The sequence below is a fragment of the Rhinolophus sinicus genome, chromosome 17 (assembly GCF_057876585.1).
Source record: "Rhinolophus sinicus isolate RSI-liver-muscle chromosome 17, RSI-T2T, whole genome shotgun sequence".
NCBI classification, from domain to species: Eukaryota; Metazoa; Chordata; class Mammalia; order Chiroptera; family Rhinolophidae; genus Rhinolophus; species Rhinolophus sinicus.
The window spans coordinates 119,138,272-119,164,703 of NC_142517.1; the positions used below are offsets into that span (position 1 = coordinate 119,138,272).

A 26,432-nucleotide genomic window follows, 5' to 3' on the forward strand; every position below is an offset into this window, starting at 1 on the left:
TACCAGGACTCAGACTGGACCCAAAGTTACTATGGGTCACACCTCTAGGCAAGCTTACGAGACCATCAGAGGTTTAAATGTGATGAAGAGAGGAATTTAGAGTGGAGTGTAGGTTAGGAAACGAATGAGGACCAGTTAAGGCTCCATGACCTACTCAGTGTTGGAATGTTGTTCATCCCCCTAGGTTTCCTTTTAAAGTCCTCCTCAGAAACAAAGTCCTCCTGGGATCCTGGGGAGTCTGCTTCTCTGAAACATGTTTGGAGATGTGGATCCACACAAATGTGGGTGGATAGCAGAAGACAAGGGGGTTCTGCTTTGAGCTTTTACTGGAGGAAGGACTTGCTGTTAAACTGCGATAATCTTCTTCAGCTTTAAAACTGTAGCCACACTCTTCTTGGGCAGCCCTTAAGCAATGAGAACATAGAGGCTCTAGGATCTGGCCATTTTTGTCTTACACAGGACTTTCTACTGTGTAATGAGGGGCTCCCCACTGGTGTCTGCTTCTGTTATCCACATTTTCTTTTACAGATATCAGATTTACATGGCATTTTTAAGCTTTCAGTGCCCAATTATGCTTTCTCCCACTGTGTCTTTTACCAGTAAACCTCTTGCACTTTTAACTCTTTCTCAGCATCTGTTTCCCAGGGGATCTGAACTAGCACAACCTTTAAAGTAAATATCGATAAAATGAACACAATTTTTATTAAAGAGATCAATAATGAGCAAAAATTTCCCCTAACCTTATGAATGGCTTTCAACTATTTTCATGACCTTCTGGGGGAAAATTTAAAAAAAAAAAAAGGAGAAAGGAGAAATATTCAAATAACTAAGACAAATAACTACCAAAGCTTCTAAAACTATGACTACTTCATATCATCAAGAAATGGTAAGCTTTAAGGTTTATTCCCCAGTGCTTAAAAGTGATAACAAAACTTGTTAGAATTGTATTTTTGTTTGAGAGGTAATAAAGCAAACTTTAAATGGAAGCTAGATGGTAGAGAGATAGATGATAGTAGATAGATTAGATAGATAGATGATAGATAGATAGATAGATAGATAGATAGATAGATAGATAGATGATAGATAGATAGATAGATAGATAGATAGATAGATAGATAGATAGATAGATATCCATATTGGCTACAGATGATTTGAGGAAAACAGCACCTTGAGAATCATGCTTATGGGTAGAAATGTATGTTTCTAAAAAGAAAAGAAATGTTGCTATTTTTGCATTAAATTACTTTAATGTGAAACCACTAAGTTGGCTAGGTTGTAAACTTTCACCTTCCCCCAACAATAATGACGTTTTATCAATTTCTTGTGAAAATATTGCTTGAATATCTGTTCTCTTAATCCCCTACTTTTGCCCCACCCAGATCCTCATTAGCTCTCACCTGGATGTCTCAAATAGACTTCTATCTTCTCCTGTGCTTCAGATATTCCTTTCAGACCAAATTTCATGTGACAGCACATGTGATTTCTTTGAAACGCTAAGGTTATTGTGTCTCTCAACTGCCAATAATGTTACCAAGGCTTTAATTCCTCCAGCCCCATCTACGTGTAGAGCTGCTGTCTCCTTATATTCCTCATGGCAGGTCATTTTTCTATTCTCATGTTTCTTCTGCCTGGAATGTTTCCTTTACAACCACCATACCCACCCATCTTGTTTCCCTTCCCACCCAATGCCCCATCCTTTTATCCTGGCTAAATCTTATTAAATAATCAATACTCATATTAGATATTATCCTCTTATAAGTTCTTCTGATCCCCATTCTGCATGATCTCTCCGTTCAAAGGGTTTACAGACTGAAGTTGTTGGGCCCCTCAGCACACAATGCTACTCTTTATCAGAGCATCGCCATGTTGTTTTGAACACTTGCTCCTGTATCTATTATTTTCCATTCTATAATCTTCATGAGGGCATGCACTTGGCTTTGCATTTATAGTGTCTGGTGTAGTGGGTGGGAATTCATTACGTGTTTATTAAATTGAGTTGTATCTTTAACTAAACTTCAAGGAGTCATCAAATAGAAAATTCATCAACAGCCACTCCTAAAAAGATTCTAAAACATTAAATGTCATTTTAAAGCAATCCTACCTCCAAGAAATGTTTTATTTTTCCTCTGCTCTGCAAGAGTAAACATCACTCCCTCCTGTATCACCTCCATAAATTACATCTCATCTACCACAAAAATTAATATTGCATTTTAATCCATATGTATACATTATCCCCCTATTGGATATGAAGAGAAGAACTATTTCCTATTTATTCTTACATATTCATGATTTAGTACATAATCTTACATATGTTACACTCCTAAAAATTATTTGTTTAAATTGATAAATCTCAGTCATTTTAACTCTGCTAATAGGAACCATTTCAACAAGACATAAGACATAGCAAAACATACTGGACACTTCATTAGTTTCAGATTACCTCTGGCCTCCAGTAAGTTGATTTTCCCGGAATAATTTATTTGAGACTACCTTCCAAACAGAACTGTTATAAAATGAAATAAAAACATAAATTTAAAAACCTGTTTTGAATGTCAAAATGCAAATTTAATATCTGCTTTGAATGCCAAAAGTTCTGTTAAAATGCAAAATTTTCAGTGGTATTACATTAATTTTTATCATTGTCATCATGGTGGATATCATATTCTATTTAAATCATTATGTTGAGTTGAATGCCTAGTGCTTTTGTGAGAAGCCTTTGAGAATGTGAATAGAGTGCTGTAGCAGCGCCCGCAGGAATTGATGGGAACTCAGTCATTCGGAATGATGTTTGTTATTTCCCTTCATTGCTCTGCTTTGTCTCTTAAGTGCTTGTCCAATTTCCTTCTCAGTCTAGGAGTATAGTTTCGTGACCTCAAAGTTTCCGTTGAATGGAAAATTTGTCTTGCGATAACCTAGACTAGAGCCTACCCTGCAGGGTGGGGCCATACCACACATTAATTGCACACCATTGAGTCCTGTGAAACTGGGAGTAAATTTCCCAGCCAGCTGGATTAAGGATTCCCCACTTGGCTGGCTGGGATTTTGCATTGGTTCTCTATTATAGTTTTTCTCTTTTCTCTCATACTTTCAATTTGAGGTTAAATTTATCATTTTTCACCTTAGAGTGCACACTCCTTGAATTTTTACCGAGAAGTTTAGATGCCTTTATACAGTTCACAGGTACATTACTGTAGGTTTTTCTTGCCTCTGTGATTTACCCTATTATAGTTAATATTTCTATTCCAAACTTAAAATATAGAAATGCCAAAAAAATCTCTTGGCATTTACATTTTCCAAATAAACAAATCTACTAAGACTCTTGTCATGTTTTTTTTTTTTTTAATTTATAAACATAATTTATTCTATTCCTGATTCTCCTTGGCTGCTGCTGTATCTTTACTGTTTCCCTAGAATATATATCTTATTATAGCCATATTTCTTTGACCATTTACATTCCTCCCACCTCAGAAATAAAAATTTTCATTGAGATCCCATCAGATAAAATATTTCCCACCAGACATATATTTACTCAAGTTGCATTAGGAAAGTAAATTTGCTTCATATTGTGGACCATAAGAGATCCTGGCAGCAGTAAATCCAATTCAAGAAGCTTGCATTTTGAGGGGTTAAACAGTAAAATATATAATACAGTATTTTCTTCCTATTAGTTAGTGGATAACCCTTTAAAGTGACCCAGAATTATTTGCTTAAGGAAATATGTCATATGCCAAATCAATGTAGCCTTTGGTTGGCACCTCCTTTCCCTGCCCTTTTAAATGAAGACGTTTACGGGATTGCAAAAAAAAAAAAAAAAAAAGTAAAAAACAGCCATGGTGAGCTGGATTTCCCCTGACACTTCTTTCTGACCCTTTGCTCTTATGCTTCTTCTGACAATCATTAAAATATGATCTATCAAGTATTTTTTTTAATCCAAGTGACTTTATAGTTCTGTATTAAAATAGTCAGATAATAATTGCTTTCATTACATCTTTATGTAAGATTATAATTCAGTTGATTATAGTCTTAGAAAAATATGAAATTTAACAGTAAATTATGACAGTAACCGATTGATTATTTGGAAATTGTTAACAAATATATTTTATTTGAAATCTCAAAATATTGATTTTTTTTTTTTTAAATGCTGTAATGCTCTTGTTGGAACCATTTTGTAATAGTAGCTTTATGTATAAATCAAGTCTCTGAGCTTTCTGGTTGCCAGGATAGATCCTATGGCACTCTTGCCCTTTTCTTGATAACCATTGTTGATTTTTTCTCAATTTTTATATACACCACGCTCACATTTCCAGACCTAAGAGGGAATTTGGAATCAACTGATTTTCATGAAGAAAAGATTAAGCTAGGAACCTGTAAAAACCATGTATTGAAATTCAATCAGAATAATTATATCCCAAATAATTTACAAAATATGGAAATCAGACACGTCTATCATTGTGTGATTTAATCAAATAAATAGTGGTCTACTCAGGCAATCCAGATGTTCTTTATTAGACTCAGTTTATATTTATAGATTATGTTTTTAAAGGAAAATACATGATAAGGATTTGGTATCTCAGCTTGTGATGGTTTAAAAGTTTGTTTAGAAAGAAATTATTTCCCTAGACAAACGTTTCTTTTGTTTTTCAGAAATAAATTATATGCATATGTGGAGCTAAATCTCAAAGCAATAGGTTTGACAAAGATCTGTACCACACAGTCCACATGGGCAAGTAAAATATCACATTAAGCCATGCGTGGATTATATTATTGTCTCCATTTGCTGTGTGACCTGAAAAAAGAAGCTGATTCTACAACCTCTCAGTTCTTGAAATCTGAAGAATGCATATATTATACGGATAACCTGTTAGGTTTATGGCAATTAGTTTTATTGCCTGCATTGTAGCCATTAAGTTCTTCCATCTAGTAATGTCCCATAAAACAGTACCACTTCCAGTAAATAAATATGCAATAGCTAAGTATAGAATTTCATACTCACAACTTTTGCATTCCCAACACATTGATCTCCAGACGATTCATCTCTCAATCTTTCATCTGTGTTTACACATAGGACACTCTCTGGAATGAGGGCCTCAATTGTTAATGCCAGTTACTCCTAATTCGTGACATTTGGACACCATGTATTTTTCCCATGTTCTTATTTGCACTTTCCTATTTTATTTTATTTTTTAATAAATATATTTCTACTTTGGAGAGCCAAAAAAAAAAAAAAAAAAAGAAGAAGAAGAAGGAAATGCCTACATATCTCTCGAGGATCATATTCTTTTTCTTTATTATTTTTGAAAAGAGGTATTCTATCTTCTGAATTTAGATGAGAATTCTGTCTCATTCTCTCATGGATCTAACAGTTACAGAACTGTCTCTGTGAGTGGTGTGTGTGTGTGTGTGTGTGTATGTGCTTGTGTGTTTGGTTGTTGTTGGATTTGTTTTTTCATGAAATGAGAAATAAAAAACTGAGTACTCATGTGGTTTTCAATAAGTGAGTTACTCTCATATGTGCAAGTATTAAATTGATGCTAATTCATTGCAAAGATTTGATCACATGAGCTACTGCTATCCTCTCCCATAGTTTAAAGATTGAGTATAAACACACTCAGGATCCATCTTAGCTCAAAGATCCAGGTATCCACTGCAAATCTGGCATAGATGGCATTCAAGGTAAACAGTACTGCAACACAAATTTACAAAACCAAAATTCATGGTATATCACACAAACCCTCCATGATCTGGCCCTTTCATCTCTAATGATGGTCCTCATTTTAGCCATGCCAGAATACTTTGCTAAAATATGTTGTTTTCTCACTCTGTGTCACTATGCATGCTATTTCCTCTCTGTGATTTGTCCTCTCGGCTATTTTTACCCAACAAGTGAATTCATGCTCAGATCTTTTTTTAGCTCACATGTCAACTCTTCCATAAAGCCATACTAGCCTTCGAGGAAGATCCTTTTTTGTTGTTGTTGGTTCAACTGGAGTGCTGGGTACATGCCTCATTTTTAGCATCTATCTCTCTATTATATTTTTGTTTGTTTTCTGCCCCAGATCGTGATGCACTACAGGTCATAGATGAATTATGTTCTTCTCAGTCCTTAGGCTTAGTAAAATGCTTGAAATCAAACAGATTCATGAATAAATGGTTAAATGAATGAATGACCTAACTTTACTCTTTCAAATTTAAATATTAAAAATATCCTGGCCAAAGACAAGGCATTCTGACTAAAGCCTGTTAATCAGAAGAAACTAAATAATGCTGTAAGAACAAAGAACCTCCAAATCTTACAGCTGTATTTTCTGCTCATGTAAAGTTGGCCACAGGTCATAGCTGCTATTTAGATAGACCATTAATCTTTTCAAAGACCCAGGCAGAGAGTATCTCCATCACACTATGGCTTTATTATCTGGAATCTGTGGCCTCCTCAGTTGACACAACTGGGGAAAATAGTGTAGAAGGGTACCATATAGTCTATGAAATGCTTGCATACAGAAATGATATAGCATATGCTCTCTCAATCCCATAATCTGAAATTGGTCGCTTGGCTACACCAAACAACAAGAGGGAGGGGAAGTATAATACAGGCATACTTTGTCTTATCATGGTTTGCTTTATTATGATTCACAGATGCTGCATTTTTGCACATTGAAGGAAAGAGCCTCCACCAGCAAAAAATTACAACTGGCTTTATTGCAATATTCACTGTATTATGGTGGTCTGGAACAAAATCCACAATTTTGTTCTGGAATTCTGGAATATTCCTGTATTTTCTTGGCCCAGAAGAAGAGGACAGTTATACATGAGTGAATACTATTAGTCAATATCATTATTATAGATACAAAAAACTTGTGATTCTCTTAATGTGGGATATGAAAAGATATGAGTATAAACCGAAAATACACTCCTCTGAATCCATTGTGAACAAACATAATCTGCCCTCCCAGTTGTATTGCACAAGGGTAGAGATGGTTTTTTGGATCCTGTAGAATAATAAGACATCGAGATTTGCATGGAATTTAAAAAAATAAGAAAAGAAGAAGAAATACAGCTTCTTCCTGTGGCAATGATTTATTGGGGTGACTTAGCTCAGTGAAGAGGTGAGTGAGTAAGAAACTATAACTATCTCCAAATTATGAATGTCATTTCATATGTGTGAATGTATTGCATCAGAGAGGATTATGTGAAAAAGTTCATAATTCCTGCAAGTGTTGCTGAATATATGAACAAGGGAAGGTATAAAATCTATTTAGTGGTTCATCAATTTTTCTTATTCAGATGTACTGTAGTGTTATGGAAAGAATGGTGAATGAAGCTTCAAGTTTCTAGACAAAGTTCTGTCAGAAAATGCCTGAATTATTTTTTGTAAGTTATTCAAGCACTCTGTACCTCAATTTATTAATATACAAAATGCAGGAAAATAGAACACATGAGTTCTCAGATCTCTTCCATCTCTAAACGTTTATAATTTATATAAATCATGTATTTATTCAGATAGTCTTCCATTGAAATCAAGTGCAATAATCTAGTTTCAAATACTTAACAAAGTCATTTCCTGGTGTCATTCTAACAGCACCTTTCACCTCTCTCATCCACCCTGTCTCACACTGCCTTTTTCTAGGTATACCTTCTCCCTTTGAAAGGTTACCAGATTTTGAACCAGACTGTTAAAGTCATTAGTGCCTAATTGAAACATGTAGCTATAATACAATCAGAATAAATGAAAGGACATTTAACTAGAAAGAAATTGAAAGTGTGCAGCTGCCCAAATAATGTTTTGCTGGTATGAAATACTTACTTATGAATGGGATCCTCCAGAGCTGCAGCCAATGAATGAAAAAAGATCTCCCTTTATCATGCCTTGATAATAAACAAATCCAAATGATCGAAGATAGAAATCACTTAGCTCTTATTTTACATAAGTTTTAAAAATACTAAACTGATTTATCTTATGTAAGACTATCTGAAAATCAATTGATAGTAACAGAGCTTATTCATATCTTCTAGTAGCCCATAGTAATTTAATGATGACAAGATTTGACATCTTTATGTTACCATAGAAACTTGTCAAGACTTTTCTACTTCTATGAATCTATAGATTTTTCTTTATATATTGGCCCCAGAAAGAAGACAAAAATCTAAAAATGCAAGAACACAAAGTTCAAATTTTGTTGTCACCTAAAGTCCAAAATTCGTCTATGTGGATTTGCCTCATGCACATTTAATTGTTGGAACTAGAACTTGTGGTTTTTGAAGGTTGCTTTGGAAGTAAGCGACAGCCAGATGCCAGAGTCAGAGATACAATGGGACCTTGAACAACTCACTAGTAGGAACAAAAAGCGAGGTTGGTGCCTAGGCGAAAATAACACATGTGCTTCTGAGTGCATGAAGTGACCAGCTAGTGACCAGCTAGCCTTTCTATGATTATTCTGGTAATGTAGCTTAGTCAGTTTGAGCTAATGTATTAGGTTGGTGCAAAAGCAGTTGTGGTTTAAAAGATTAAAAATAATTGCAAAAACCGCAATTACTTTTGCACCAACCTAATAAAGACTACCATAGAATGAGTGACTTAAAACACAAACATTAAAAAAACAAAACAAAACAAAAACAAAACAAAAAAAACCCACAAACATTTATTTCTCATAGTTCTGAAGGCTGAGAAGTCCAAGATCAAGCTGCCAGACAATTTGGTTCCTGGTGAGAACCAGCTTCATGGTTTGCAGATGACCACCCTTTCACCAAGAGCACAATGACCTATCTTTTCTTACATGACCACTAATTTTATCATGAGGACTTCACTCTTAAGACCTAATTTCCTCCGAAAAGCCTCACCTTCTAATACCATCACATTGGGGGTTAGGCTTCAACATGTGAATTTGGGGGGATACATTCTGTAGCATCGTGATTATCCACAAAAAAATGCTCTATTCTTTCTCAAATGAGCCAGGAACCCAAGGTATTAATCCAAAGGGCTAGCTTAGAGGCTCTCAACTTTTGATGCTCTAAGCATTACAAACCACTTTCGTTCTTTTTGGATTGTTGTCCTGCTGCTCACAGCTTACTGCGTTGAGACAGTTCATGACTTAGAAAATGCTAGCCAATGTTTAGTTTTCTAAAAACGCTTTAGAAGACAGTGCCATCTAGCAGAATGAGGAAAAGTTTTGTGAAAAGAAAAATTAGTATTTGAATATATGTGCCTTCCAAACAAGTTGAATAATTTTAGAGGCTAAATTTTCTGAGCACCCCCTTTGCTCAATTTGCCGTTATTATAAGGATGTGTTATTTCAAGTATCTGTGTGACTGTGTCCAGCCTCAGGGTGAATCATGATTGCCCAGGCCAACCATATGGTTCCTTATAACAGGCTTAACAGTAAGCATGTAATCCCTTTTGGCCAGTAAAATGTAAGGTGAGTCTGCTGACAGGCTTCTGAGAAAGGAGTTGACTCCATGATAAAAAGTGAGAACAGTACCTGGGAATAAACTTCCCTCGTGCAAAGCTGTTACGAGAACACCTGAGGCAGAGTTTGGCAGCAGCCACCTTATGGGCACAAGACAACCAGCCTAGAAACTGAGACCAGGTGACACTCATGGCCAATAAGAAAGATGGGGGAGCCCAGGTTCCGAAGGACATTTCTCAGATGCTGAGTCGTCCCAGAGAAGGCCAATTTAGAACTTCTATGAAGTGCACAGACAGGACTTGAAGTGGCGCGCAGTAATCGCTGCAATGTACCCTGAGAGAGGGAACTCAGCCTTCTTCCAACAACTTTTTTTTTTTTTTTTTTTTTTTTTTTTTTTGTGGTCGGAGAGGAAGGAATGGGGAAGGAGGAGAATTCTGTGACTAGGATAGCCTCCTGAGTTTCCTCCTTTTCTAGGAGACTCAAGACCACATCTCTGTCTTCCTTCTCTGATAAGTAATTATTCAAATTCAATGGAGAGCCTGAGCTGTATTTAATTAAGTCACAAATCAAAACTTATCGCAAACAAAGTCGTCATATCCACAAGGTGATTTTTCAAAACTGTTATATATCTTCATCTAATTATTAATGTAAGTAATATCAGTCAATTTCCAAAACAGATGGTGCTATAACAGCAACATATTCCATCTGGACCAACCAGATGGGAAAATGGGATGAAAGTTATGCAGATGGAAATTATGAGCTTTAGGAAAGAAAAAAAGAAGTCATGACTTTTAAACTGTTTCTTTTAAGTGACAGTATAGCTATTGATCAATGAGAATATTTGTCTTCCAATATAAGAATATTACAGTATGGAAATCCAGTTCCTGCCACTGAATTTGTTCCCCATTTTAAAGTTGTAAAAATGAAAGCATTAGAATAATATTAATATAAGTTTAGTGGTATAGGTATCCATATGTATATGTATATATGCATATATATATATATATATATATATATATATATATATATATACATATATGCACACATATACACACACATACTTAAGTTTAAGGGTCTAAATATCCATGTGATTTGAGAGGTGTAGATTAATTCGATACATTGATATCTATATGTTTAAGAATGTTGTTATTTATTAGGTTGGTGCAAAAGTAATTGCATTTTTTGCAATTATTTTTAACCTTTTAAACCGCAATTACTTTTGCACCAACCTAATATTTAACTTAGGAGCATAGCTATCTATATAACTTAGGGGTTTAGACATCTATATAAATTTAGGATTATGGATATCTATGTAAATCAGAGGTATAGATAGTGATATAAGTTAAGGGTATAAATATCTAAGTTACAGGTACATAAATGTCTATATAAGCTTAGGGAAATAGATAACTGTCACTGTAAGTTAGTGAGTTAGAGATTTATATAAGTGGTGGAATATATATATATATATATATATATATATATATATATATATATATGAGTTTAGAGGTTAGCTATCTATGTAAGCTTATGAATATACATATACATATATATACATATATACACATATATATTTTAGATACCTATTTAAGATATATTATAGATGTCTATATAATTCCCATTTTATTGCTGTAATTTATGAATCATGTCTTTGAACACTGAGTGAAAAAAATAGAATAGTTATTTTTATTTTGTATTATTTAACTATACTAGGAGTTCTGATAAACCAGACAGACTGTCTTTTGGGCATTGCACTGATTATTACTTCTTGGCCACTAAGAAAGTTTGTCTTTCTATCACAGACCCAATTTAGTGATATATATGGTCTGTGACCATGGACTTTATCATTAAAGAGATATAGGTTCAAGTCTTTTTTTTTTTTTTTTTGCATCATACTGTGTACGTAACTTGCTCTGTAATTAACAAAATGAAAACAATGGTTTAATTGTAAAGATGTAAGTCTATGACAGATGAGAATTTCTAACAGATTTTGTTATACATACATTTCTCCCACTTGTCTTTAAATTGATTGGGGTTAACATAGCCCTAGAGAATCTTATCATTCTCCGTGTTTTGCTTGTGGAGTCACATATACATTAAAGATGGGGAGACACCAAGGTGCCTCCCGGGACAGATTATAGAGAACTCCCAATAAAGAAGAATCAACACAAGGCCATTCAGTCATAGAAGGAAAGTGCAAACATATCAAAAAGAGTGGACTAAAGATTACTACTAAAACCCATTTTTATAATAAGTTCAAACTCTATTATCTCAGGTGTTGTCCCTAAGTTTTAGAGTCTAAATCTACAAGGTGATTATAAATACTGTATTAACATACTGAGTTAAGACAACTGGACTCTACAAAAACTTAAATAAACCAGTATCACCACAGAAAGAGGCAGTCTATAGCCAGACATTGGGTGGATTGGGCTTGAGATTAGCTGAGGGGAGAGAAGACAAGCACTGATTTATTCCACCTGCCCCTACTGTAAATGCTGAATCTCTATCTACAATAGCTTATTTTACCTTAACAATAATAAGACATATTGGACATTAATGTAACCATTTTGCAAATGAAAAACTGAAAGTCAAAGAGATTGTCAAGAAAAGGTCACTGACACCAACTTAATGCCAACAGGAGTCCCCAGTCTGTGGTGCAGTAAAAAGAGACACTTTATTTAGGTGAGTACTTTGCAAACAGGAGAAACAGCCTCCAGTGGAAACTGAAAGCACACTCCCTTGAGACCCAGGGAAACCCCACTTACATAGAGAAAATGCCTGCCCTGGTCCCTGATTGGTCCATTTTTATGCAAACGAGGAGTCCAATTTTGCACAGTTTGATTTTTCCACATAGCACTGTCATGATTGGTCAGAATTGTGCATCCTAATTGGTCATAATGAAGCCACTCGGGTCAGTAAAGATGTAAATGAGGTCATAGCAGTGCAGATCCAATTGAGGGACAGGTCTCAGCCCATTTGTCAAAACATGGTTCCAGGAATTCCTTTATAAGGGTCAGCTCAGAAGGCAGAAACACAATGCAGGAACCTTGGCATCCCAGTCTGTGGCTTTTCCCTGAAAGGCAGCATGTGTGAGAGGTCCACTGTAAACAAAGTTGTTAGACTTATTATGAATTTGGGCCCAGTCAGCTACAGGGTGTGCTTTTTGACAGGTATATTCCTTCTTGGGGTCAACAAGATTAAGTAATCAATCCTACCTTCTATGGCTACTGTAAGGAAAAAGCAGAGGTAAGGCCAGGCAGGCTTCCTCCAATTCCTAAGTTTCGTATACAATACAGTGGTACCTCGGTTTTCAAACGTAATCCGTTCCAGAAGACCGTTTGAGTTCTGAAATGTTGGAAAACAGCAGACAGCTAGGCCTCAGGATCCTGCACTCAGTGGAAGCCGCATGACATGTTTGACTTCCCAAGGCGTGATCGAAAACTGAAGCACTTACTTCCAGGTTTACAGCATGCGTAAACTGAAATGTTTGTCAACGGAGATGTTCAAAAACTGAGGTACTACTGTATTTCAAAATCTGCTCAGCTATGTGTTTGTTCCCATGAAAAAAAATGTTCAAATATTTTCATGACTACATTGATCATTTTCTTCTTTGCTGAATACCCCTATTTGGGGCCAACTTCCCCCAGATGTCCTAACACACAGGTCAAACTTTCTCGTGTTGTTTCTTCTTGTTTGACAGATATATGACTCTATAGCCCACCTGAAGATTTGTGGTAGACCTATAACTCTCCAACTCATAATCCCAAACAGGACTCTGGGGCCTAGTGAAACAAGCTCTCACTTTCCTATCATTCTGTCCACTTATCCAGGTGATGATTTCCTGTAGTACAACATCTTGTCAAGTCTCAAACAACCTTTCTCACAAAGCAATTCTTAAACCTACGCTATTGGTTAGAGGACATTATAAATTCATCAGGGAGGTATGTTAGTATAAGAATGGCATAGGGATAAGTAATGGATTTTGTCTCACTGATTAGAAATTGTGTAATTTTTTTGACCAAAATAATTGATTTACACAAAATCTTTTAACATTGCTTCAATGTTATTAAACTCTGTTTTCTCATTTTAATCTCCAGTCTTTATTTTGTCCCTCAGCCTTTCTCACTTAAATTTGTTTTAATGAAGTGTTTCTTTTTTATTGAATAAATTTAGCATGTAATATTGTATAAATTTAAGGTGTAAATTAAGCATGCTACTTTAATGCATTTATATATTTTAATATGATAAATATCACTTGGATTTTTATAATAGATCATTTGCTTGCACTTTGCCCCTCCTTTCTTGCAAACTATCCTCCACATGTTTTTAAAAGTGATTTGAGAGACAAATGTTATATATCAGTTCCTCAGTCAATTCTTAAACACTTTTTGTTTTTACTACAAAATAAATTTAACATTTTGTACAAGACCTTTATGAAGCTTCCCTGATGGGCTTCTTTCTACTATCTCCAACACATATTGCACTCCAGGCCAGCTGTATTTAACCACTCTATGCTCTCTCCAGTGTATTTGCATGTGCACACCTCCAACTCACTGAATGTGGACACTCTTCCTTTTCCATGTGAATCTGTCTTGCCTGTGCCTTACCACAGCTGTAATACTCATGGTAAAACCTGCTGACCCCCAACCTCTGGATTGTGTGTCTTAACTCTGTTTCGTAGGAGAACTTGCTTAGTTCTCTCTAGGGCTGACATTCATTCGTGAATCAACGAAGACATATATTGATTGGAAAATTGTTGAGAGAATTCTATGCCAGTTGATAAATAACTGTTACCTCAAGCTCTACAAGTGACCCACCATGACAACCTAGTCCTTCCTGGCCTAGTGAAGGAGGATATCCCCTCTCCCAGGATATGCCACACTGCTCTCAAATCACACAACTCCGTGAGGCCTACACGGACTCACTCTAGTGCTGCAACTGGTAGTCATTCTGTGTGGTCAGTACCTGTGCCATAGAATTATGTTATTACCACGATCAGTATCATAACACTTAGACTACTTCATGATAACAGTTGACTTATGTATTAATCATTCCATAGTGCTGTAAGTACTCCAAGGAAAAAAAGAAACTCTCATGCTCGTTATTTTATGACCAGCATTTAGAAATGCATAGCAAAATATAACTAGTTGATGAATGTCTCATTAATAATTAAATGAATGAATGGATACAGTTTATGTATAACAGAACTATCAAAATGTTGGCTCCACTGAAAACCCCTCCACTAAAATTCAATCAAAGTTTCACAGAGCACAGTTGATACTTATCCTAAAGCAGACATCCTGCTCATGAATTTTTGTGTATGTGAATATATGTATATATTAAAATCTGAGTTCCTGTTTAGGTTAAACCGAGAAGAGTGCTTGTGTCAGTCCTTCAAGTAGCCCTCAGATGACTTAGAACAGATATACACAATAATTTGTGAGTGAGGTCTGCTCTGCTTCCTCTGTAACCAGAAAGGAGTTTCACACACTGGGAACATAAGCTGCCAGTGATTCAACCAAGACCACTGCAAGCTGAAGAAGGAGTAGGGCAAGGGAAAGTACAATGCCACAACACTTTCTACCCATTTTTAGTTGCCTTTTTCTTTAGCAGCACACAATTGGACAATGTGTATCTTTGGCTATTTTCCAAAGTTTTGATGAAGTTGAATCTGACAGTTTCTGCTTGCTTTTCAATATTTCTGTAAGGAGACAAGAGCTTGGAACTGCCTACTGTGCCATTTTGCTGATATCAATCCAGTCACCAAAGTTAATTTGTGAAACACCAACCATGTCTTTATGCACCAGGGCTGCACTCTTCATTAGCATCATTTTTATGGTTTAGAGTTTATATTATAGTTTATATTTATTAAGGAACAATACCATTGGGAGACATTTCACATTATACACTGGTATCCATACACAGTCTATTAAGGTACTCTTTCAGAGAATTTATGAAGAAATCTGTTGGTGAGGGAGATCACAGTATGAACCATAGCTGGTCACCTCAGTTACCATAGGCTATTGATCACAGGTGAATGAATGTAGATGGTACACGCTAAGAAACCCCTCCATGAAACTAAATCCTGCCAATTATAAAAAGTACATCACAAAATTAATATATAATAATACAATACACACATCCTGGAGAATAAGTAAACACAATTTGAATTGAATATCTACTGACACATGAAAACATGATATTTTAATTATAGTATCATTGCACAGGCAACACAAACCTATGAATATTTATCTGTTGCCTATTTTTGGAAACCAGTTGTAGACACTGCCATGTACAAGGAATTTCAGGATACTCATTTCTATCTTGTTTCACTATTCCTTGAAAGCTGTCACGAAGAAAGTGCTAAATTGAAAGCTATTATTACCCAATTTTCTTTAAGCCTCTAGAAGCCAGAGTTATTTTTATCTTGCACATTGTTATACCATCACAGTCATGTTGAGGTAAATGGACACTCAGAAAATATTTGTTGAATGAATGGATGAGTAAATGAATAGAAGAATAAAGGTAACAAAAAGCTAACTTTTTATCACCATTTAATAATCACATGTCTGCTGGAGTGACATATTAGAATTCAGAAGAGTTCCACCCTCAGAATAAGTTTGTAGTCACCGCCAATTTCAATGAATGCATTGGCAGAGTGTAGTCAAGGTAACTGGGTTATAAAGAACAGTTAAAAGACACCTCCCCTGAGGCATGGGGAACCTCTCCCAATTATGAAGTCCCAAACAAGGGTGAGGAATAACAGGAGAACTGAAAGAAATCCATCAGAGGCATTTCTACTTTCAGTTGAGGGAAACTGAAAGTTGGACAAAAGATTTGAGGTAACCTCCCCTGGAATTCTAGTATTTCAATCACTGAATAATGAATATGAGACAAGAGAGGAAATAATAACACCTACAAAGTCCTCAAGAACTTTAAGGGATCTATGACATCTGCCATATCCCTTTCAAAAGCTTTGGGATAGAAGATATCATCAGAGGTACAAAAAATAGTGGATGAGATTAGAAAAACAACACAGAGCTTCACCATTAGGAAAATTGTTGTAAATTAAACAAACAAACAAACAAAAGCAGATACTAAAATCTTCCAGGAAAAAATACACATTTTTTATACAGGGAAACAATGATAGCATGGCTGACCCATCACAAGAATCAAAGGTGTTTAGAGGTAACAGAGTGAAATACTGACGGTAATCATGAGAGGGGAAAAACTGAAAAACTTTCAAAGTAGAATTCTGGATAAAACATTCTTCAAAATTTAAGGTAAAATTAAATCAATTCCATATACACAAAATCTGAGAGTATTTTTTAAAGCACATTTGCACAACACAAAATGTTAATAAAAAATTATAAACTAAAATGAAATGATACCAGGAAAAAATACAGATACTCAAGATGAAATGAAAACAGCATGGAGGAAAAACAGAGGGTTGCTAGAGGGGCGTGGGGGGGTGGGGATAAGGGGAAGGTGAGAGGTTTAAAAAATAGTCGGTAATCACAAGATGGCCATGGGGTTTTGAAAATTAATCTGGGGAACATACAGAGAGATAGTGGATGGGGGGAGGGAGGGTTCACACAGTGTGATGGATATAAATGATAAACGTCTAAGTTTTGCTTTGTCTTGTGCACCTGAAACTAATTTTAAAAAAAAAGAAAGAAAGAAAACAGCAGAAACAATGACTATTCTGTTAAATATAAAATGCCCTTTTATAATTATCTCTCTAAATTTAAAAAAGAAAATTGAGTAATTAACGTAAAAATAATAAAAATATTTAGTAGTGTTTTTAGTGTAGTTATAGAAATAAAATTTAAGACAACAGAAGTTAAAGGATGAAAATGGGTGTCAACAAAGGTATATTCCTGTAACTTTTTACATTGTCTAGAAGATAGTATATGATCTAAAGACACCCTTTTATAACTTGAAGGTATTATAGTTTTTAGAGCAACTGATAAAATAATAATAATGTAAAAATGTAAAGCAAAATACTCTATAAAATATTAAAGTGGATCACAAAATGCATTTTACTCAAAACAAGGTAGGAGGAGAGAAACAAACAAACAAAAACACTACAAAGGGGTAGCAGATACAAACAAATACAAATATGAGAAATGCAAATATAAGCACACCAACAATTACTTTCATTGTAATTGAATCAAACATTTAATAAAAAGTAAAAATTATTGGCTGGATTAAATAGAACTGAAATAAAGGAAAAAACATTTTTTAAAAAAATGCGTAAGACCAAACTCTGTATTTCTTACAAAAAAATAAACATTAAAGACACAGAATATTGAGAGGAGAAATCCAAGATGGCAGAGTGTGTAAACACTGTGTCTGCGGTCTTTGATAAACACATTAAAATTACAGCTAAATTATAGGACAATAAACCTGGAGAGCCATCTGAAGTCTATCCGAACAGAAGTCCTATAACTGAAAATTTAAAGAAGCCACATCGAGACTGGAAGAAGGGGTGGAGACACAGAGTGGGCCACACACCTGTGTTTGGTAGTTGAGAATCAGGAGATATCTCTAGGCTGTGTTGCTTCCCCTTAGAGGAGCAAGAGACCCCAGCCCCCAACCCAGGCTCCCAAGCAGGAATATTGGTTCTGAGAAGAGGAGCCCCACAATATCTGGCTGTGAAAAACGGGTGATTCTGACTGTTTGGGTGGGACAGAAGGCTGCAGGAAACCCAGATATCCTCTTAAACAGCCTGCTCACAGGTTCACTTGCTCGCAGGTACTCACCTTGGTCTCCAGCGGAGGGACAGTGTGACTCGAGGGGCCTTGGAGACATACGGAGTGCAGACTGAAGTGTGTAACAATGTGGGAAGGACTGGAGAACAGTTGATATTTTCCCTGTGAGGGGATCTTCTCCTGTGCAGCGAACATGTGGAGCCTGCTCCCCACAGGCCAAATCTGAATCTGATTGGCCTGGTGAAATAGGCTGTTCCACCTTACTGACTCAACTGAGACCCCATCCCACCAAAATTCCACACCATCAGAAGCACTTTGCTAGCAGCCATTCCCAACTGTACGGCACTCTCTCTTGGAAATTATCAGAGAGTGGCAAGCCGCAGATGGGCAGCAACTGGCCTCAGTGTACTCTGAGACTTTTGCTGAATCACTTCAGGCTGAGCACTGGCACCAAACCAGAACTTACCTTAACCAGGTGACCACCATTCTTGCCACTCTAGGGACTCCCTGAGACCCTGACTCACCCAACTCCAGAACTGCACAAGGTGTTATCAGTGGTTGAAAATTAAGGGAGGTGGCAGCAGGCCTCAGGGTATCCTGGCTTTTTGAAGAGCTACCCCAGACGTGGTACTTGTGGCAGCCATCCTCAGTTCGCAGCATGGCATCTCCCAAATGCCTCTAGGTCCGGCATAGGCAGCGAACAACCACTGATCACTACATAGCTTTACCAGGTAGCCCCCAGCTGGTCACAGGCAGTGGCTGACCTTGACCTATATCACAGCCCCTCCCAAGAGGCCCCAGAACCAACATAGTTGGAAGTTGGTTTCAGACCACAACATAGCACCATCCAATTAGCCCCACAAGCAGCATACACAAAGAATGGTGTCAACAGATACCAGAACCTACTTACATGAATCCACTCAGTGGGGTAAACCACCTGCACAGCAGCCTGTAAGCTGTAGATGTGACCAAACCCCACAGCCAGTTTGACAAAGTGTCAGTCTTAGGGACTGACATGCCAAGAGCAATCAAGGCTCAACTTTAACAGGAGGGCACACACAACCCATACAAAGGACACTCCTGGAGCACCTGGCTAAGGTGGCCAGGGAGACTATGCCACTGGGTCCCAAAGAACACGTACTACATAAGGCCACCTGGCCAAGACTGGGAGACATAGCAAATCCACCTAATATATAGAAACAAACACAGCCAAAATGAGGAAACAAAGAAATGCATTCCAAATGGAAGAACAGGACAATATTCCAGCAAGTAACCTACCAGATACAGAGTTCAAAACAATGGTTATAAGGATGCTTAAGGAACTTAGTGAGAATTTCAACAAAGAGATAGTAAGCATTTAAAAAAAGACATAGAAACCACAAACAAGAACCACTCAGAAGTGAAGAACACAATAACTGAAATGAAGAAATCACTATAAGGAATCACCAGCACACTACATGAAGGAGAAGATTGAATCAGTGATTTGGAAGACAAGGTAGCAGAAAACACCTAATTGGAACAGCAAAAAGAAAAATGAATAATAATAAAAAAATGAGGATAGATTAAGAGACCTCTGGGACAACATCAAGCATAACAACATTCACATCATAGGGGTACCAGAAGAAGAGAGAAAGCAAGAAACTGAAACCTATTTGAAGAAATAATGACTGAAAACATTCCTAACCTGTTGAAGGTTAGGACTTGTATGTCCTTAGACATACAAGTCCAGGAAGTGCAGAAAGTTCCAAACATGATAAACCCAAATAGGCATATTATAATTTAAATTATAATTTTAATTATAGACACACTATAATTTAAAGGGCAAAAGTTAAAGACAAAAAGAGAATCCTAAAAGCAGCTAGAGAAAGGCAACTAGTAACTTATAAGGGAGCTCCCATAAGACTATCAGATGATTTCTCAACAGAAACTTTGCAGGCCAGAAGGAATTGGCCTGAAATAATCAATGTGATATAAAGCAATGACCTGCAACCAAGATTACTTTACCCAGTAATGTTGTCATTTAAAATTGAAGAACAGATAAAGAGCTTCCCAGACAAGAAACAGCTAAAGGAGTTCATCACCACCAAAACAGTATTACAAGAAATGTTAGAGGGACTTCTTTAAGAGAAAAAAATAAATAAATAAAATAAAATAAAATAAAATAAAATAAAACATATATATATATATGTGTGTGTGTGTGTGTGTGTGTGTGTAGTGGCAATAGCTACATATCTATCAACAATTACTTTCAATGTAAATGGATTAAATGCTCCAATCAAAAGATATGGGAATGCTGAGTGGGTAAGAAAACAAAACCCTTACATATGCTGCCTACAAGGGACTCACTTCAAATTGAAAGACACACAGAGACAGTAACAGGATGAAAAAGCTCATATTTCATTAAAAAAAATTTGGGGTAGCAATACTTACACTAGACAAAACACACTTTAAAACAAATGTTATAAGAAGAGACAATGAAGGACCCAGTCATTCCACTTCAGAGTGTTCATCTGAAGAAACTCGAAATGTTATTTTGAGGGGACATGTGCATCCATATGTTCATTGCAGTATTATATACAATGGCCAAGATGTGGAGGCAGCCTCAGTGTCTGTTGATGGATGAATGGATAAAGAGTAAGTGGTACATATATACCATAGAATAATGCTTGGTCATGGAAGAGAATGGGTTCTTGCCATCTGAGGCAGCATGGATGGACCTGGAAGATGTTGTGCTGAGTGAAATATATCAGACAGAGAAAGACAGATGCCTGTGATTGTGCTTATATGTTGATTCTAAGAGCAAAATTAACAAACAAAACAAAAAGAAACTCATAGATATGGAAAATATTTTGATGGTTAGCCAATGGGAGGGGGCTTGGGGGCTGAAAAAAGGAAGGGATTAAGAAATACAGATTGGTTGCTATAAAGTAGTTATAGGAATGTAGGGTATAGCATAAGGAATATAGTCAATAATATTGTAATAATTATGTATGATGTCAGATGGGTACCAGATTTATCAGTGTGATTGCTTTGTAAGTTATATGAATGTCTAATCACTATGTTGTACACCTGAAACTAATGTAATATTGTATGTCAACTCTAACTGAAACACACACACACACACACACACACACACACACACACACACATATATATACATATATACACAGTGGAATCCAGAAAAAATAATATTAAATGTCAACTGTAATTGAGGAAAAAAAAAGAAAGTAAAGACCCAAATAGGTTGAAAGAATAAAGATGGCAAAAGTTCCATCACATAAGCATAAAAAGATGGGGTGAATCTCTTAATAACAAATAAATAGTTCAAGAAAACATAATTATACCAAGACAGTAATAATACATTAATGAAAATAACAATTATTCAAAAATATACATTAATACTAAATATTCTTGCAAATTATTAAATATAAATTGAGAGATGTGACAGATCCACAATATAGCTGGAGGTTTTAAACACATATTTCTCAGTATTTAAAATCAAAAGGACCAGACTCTGGAGAATATAAATTTGAACAATAATACAAACAAACGTGATGTAGGTGATAATTATGTAAGACCATAATGACAATATTGTCAAATTCACGTGCATGTTCACCAAGATTGACCATATAATGGGTCATAAGATACAAACCAATACATTACAAGAAATTAAAACCATGCAAAATATACTCTCCGAATATAGCAATATTACATTATTAATTAAGAATAAGGCATCCTGGATTTTCTGGTCAAAATGGCAGAGTAGGTAAACAGTGTTCTTCCCTCCTCTAATGACCACATCAAAATTAGAACTAAACTACATAACAAACATTATTGAGAATCACCTGAACTCTGGATGAACAAAAATCCTACAACTAAGGACATACAGAACAATCCACCTCCAGACTGATAGGGGGTGCAGAGACACAGAACGGGATAGTCCCATACCTGTGTGTGGTGGTTAAAAATTGGGAGGGATATCTCAGCTGCATATGCCTTCCTGGAGGAGCAAAGGATCCCAACCCCAAGCCAGGTTCCCCAGCTCCGGGTTCTAGTGCCAGGAAGAGAAGTCCCTACAACTTCTGGCTGTGAAAAACAGCAGAGATTTTGGCTGAGTGAGACTGAAGACCTCTGGAGTCTCAGGCATTCCTCTTAAAGGGTCTGCACATGGACATACTCACTGACAGATTCACTCTCTCTGAGCCCCAACACTGGGGCAGCAGCTTGAAAGGTGTCAGGGACACAGGGAGGAACTGAATTGCCTGGCTTCAGGGCAAGGGCTGGAAGGGCAGCTTTCTCCCAGAGAGAAGTCCTGGCAGAATCCATTGGTTCTTTCCTTAAGCCCTCCCCTTTTCTGGTGTGCAGAAACAGGTAGTCACCATATCTAGGTATCCATCAAACTGCCTAACATTCTTCACCGTGCACTGGTGATTCCCTGAGACCCCGCACCACCCAACTTGTGGGCCCACCCAAGCTGCTTCCAGTGGCTTTTCCATATAAACAATCTGCCTTGGTTCATGCTGTAGACTTTCCTAAAATCTCTCAAAGTTTCACAAAACCCATAGCAGCAGCATCTGGTCTCGACATGCCCTGTACCACTTGCTAAGCCCGGCATTGGCAGCAGTCAGCCTCAGGTCATAGCTTAGCCTTTCTTAGGTACTTCCAAGCCCAGCACAGGTGGCAGCCTTTTGAGGATTGTTTTGTGGCTTATTCCAGGTGGCTCCAGGCAGGGTACAGTTTGTGGCTGAACTTGGCCTGCAGCAGAACCCTTCCCTGGAAGCTCTGGGCCAGCATGCCTGATGGCTGGCTTCTAACAAAGTCAGAGTACCACCTGGCCACCTCTGAGAACAACAAACCCAAAAGACAGACTGAGCAGGCAGCAGAGCAGTGCGGAAGTAAATCCCGTTTCATATGTTTAGCCCTTGCACAATAGTTCTTCCACTGTAGTCATGGACTATCCTCACAACCAATCTGCCCAATGGTCAATTCCTTCTCTTTGATGTGCAAACAACAACAAAGGTTCAACTACAACAGGAGGGTACACACAACCTGTATAAGGGACACACCTGGAGCACCCGATTGCTCCATCAGGCCCCACAGGAAACCTACTACATGAGACCACTCTACTAAGACTGAGAGACAGAGCAGCCCTACCAATACATACAAACAAACACAGGGAGGCAGCCAAAATGGGGAGACAAAGAAACATATCCCAAATAAAAGAACAGAACAAAGCTCCAGAAAAACAACTGAACAAAACAGGGATAGCAATCTATCAGATGCTGAGTTCAAAGCACTGGTTTTCAGGATGCTCAGTGCTCTCAGTGAGAACTTCAAGAAGAGGTAAGAAACATAAAAATGGAGATAGAAAATATCAAAAAGAACCAGTGAGAAATGAAAACTACAATAACTGAAATGAAGAATACATTAGAGGGAATCAATAGTAGATTAGGTGAAGTAGAGGATTGAATCAACAATTTAGAAGATGAAGTAGCAGAAAACACCCAATCAAAAGAGGAAATAGGAAAAACTGAATTAAAAAAATGACGATAGTTTAAGAGACCTCTGGAATGACATTAAGTACACCAACATTCACATCAGAGGGGTACCAGAAGAAGGAGAGAGAGCAAGAAATTGAAGAAATAATGATGAAAAACTTCCATAACCTGCAAAGGAAATAGACATAAAAACCCAGGAATGTGCAGCGTGTCCCATACAAGATGAAGACAAACAGCCCCATATCAAGACACATCATAATTAAAATGCCAAAGCTTAAAGACAAAGAGAGAATTGTAAAAGCAGCAAGACAAAAGTAGTTTTCTCTTTGTACAAGGGAGCTCCCATAAGACTGTCAGCTGATTTCTCAATAGAAACTTTGCAGGCCAGAAAGGAGTGGCACAAAATATTCAAAGTAATGAAAAGCAAAGACCTACAGTCAAGATTAATCTACCCAGCAAAGCTATCATTTAGAATCAAAGGATAGATAATGAGCTTCCCAGACAAGAAAAAGCTAAAGGAGTTCATCAACAACAAACCAGTATTAAAAGAAATCTTAGACGGACTTATTTAAGAAGAAGAAAGAAAAGATAAAAAATATGAATAATAAAATGGCAATAATTACATATCTATCAACAATTATTTTAACGTATATGGATTAAATGCTCCAATCAAAAGATTGTATGTCCATGTGTCAAAAAAAAAAAGAAGAACCTAGGCATGGAGAGCTATATTAAGCAGATTAACTCAAAATGGATCATAATTGCTAAGACAGTAAATCTTAAAAGTTCTTTTCATAAGAAAAATATTTTAACTATTTAAGGTGATTGATGTTAACTAAACGTACTATGGTAATCATTTTGAAATATACGTACGAGTATACATCAACTAACAATGTGGTACCCCTAAAACTAATATGATGTTATATGTCAATTATATCTCAACCAAAAAGTGGATTATAAGTCTAAATGTAAAACCTAAAACCATCAAATTGTAAGGTACACAGACAGATTCCTTTATCACATTGAATTAGAGATTTCTACCCCAAAGATCGAAGTAATAATAATAATAAAAATAATAGTAATAGTAATAAAGAGGAAACTGAAAATGGGACTTTTGAAATCAAAATTTCTACTTATCAAAATTCATCATTAAAAAACTTAAAAGACTAGACACACAATGGAAAATAATATATTGACTGGATAAAGAACTCATACAACTCAATAGGAAAATACAGAACAAAATTAAAAACAAAAGTCAAAGATTTACATATACCATATACAATTCACAGGGAAAGACCTATAAAAAGCCAATAAGGATAGGAAATGTGTTTAAAAATCATTAGTTTTCAAGAAAATATAAATTAAAGCCACAATGAGATAGTACTGCACACGCCCCCAAAACAGCTAATAGTCAAAAAAGTAGAAATAGTAAATGATGGAAAACATGTAGACCAATGAAATGCCCATACATTGCTATGAGGGAAATAACATGGTACTATCACTTGGGACAATAGTTTGGAAACAGCTTCTTATAAATTTAGGTATAGTATAAGCGTATCACTCAGTAATTACACAGTTAGATAAATTAAAGAAGCATATTTCCCAAAAAACGACCTATGTATGAATTGCATTTATATAGGCCTTACTCTAGGTGCCCCAAATTCCAAACACCCTAAGTGTTCATCAGGAGGTAAATGGGTAAACAAATTGAGATGTAGTCATATAATGGAATACTATTCAACAATAAACAGGCACCAACTACTGATTACTGCAACAGTGCAGGTGGATCTCAAAGACATTAGACTGAGGAACAAGAGCCATTTATAAAAAGACATAAGGCATAATTCTGTTTACATAAAATTATAGAAAAAGTATAAGTTGACTTTAGTGACAAAAAAAAAAAATATATTGGAGACTGCCCTACATAGGGGTTAAAATTGAGGCTATTCTGCAAAGGGGCATGAGAGTGCACTCTTGGGATGACATGGAAAATTTTTATATCTTGATTATGGTGGTGGCTTCATAGGTGTACATATTGTCAAAACTCATTAAAGCAACCACAAGGGTATGAGTCTTTTACTTTATGCTAAATATGCTTAATTAAAAATGACTAAATGACTGGGGTAGTCTGCCTTATAGAATCGAATGCAAATATAAATCTGCATAAAATTCTAGTTGTATAATATATTCAAGAAAATTCAAGAGGTTTCATAAAAATGTATATTTTTTTACTTTATCTTCGATAACATGGAGTTAATGTATATTGCTTATAAATAAATCATAAAATTTACCTCCAAATAATTTTAATCTCTTAAAGTTATGTATAACCACTTAAAGTTATGTATAAAACCTCATTTCCACCTTCAAAGGTTCTTTTAGAAGACTTGTTCTTTTATAGTTAAGAAACAATTATCTTAAATTTAGCATTATATTTACTTGTATTTTTCTTTAAGTTTCAAGTGAAATTAACTTTAATAAGTTTATTAGAAATAAAATGCATAGTATGCTTACATTTTGCTAATCATTACTATCCATTTATTTGTCTGCCTACCTACTCACCTATCAATATTTCTTTACATATCCACCCATCCATCCATCTATCCATTCATTTATTGACCTTTTATGCTTACAATTATGACCAGTGTGTTGGTTTATTCAACAGCATTTGCAACCCTCTTTTAGTGAGAAGTGAGAAAGATAAAATTCTCTGTATTACTGACATGCTTTTATATATGCTTCTAAATATGATTTAGAGTCTACCCATCAGTCGTAGCACACGAGATCCAAGACCTTGATTTAGAATGAGTCAAGTGGAAGGAAAG

The 26,432-nt window shown here is 36.1% G+C and overlaps 1 pseudogene; it reads right to left on the reverse strand.

The window, feature by feature from the left end:
• Positions 1-18,772, reverse strand: part of LOC109456959 (sorting nexin-19-like) — a 70,359-nt pseudogene extending 51,587 nt beyond the window's left edge.
• Between the last annotated feature and the right edge of the window lie 7,660 nt (positions 18,773-26,432).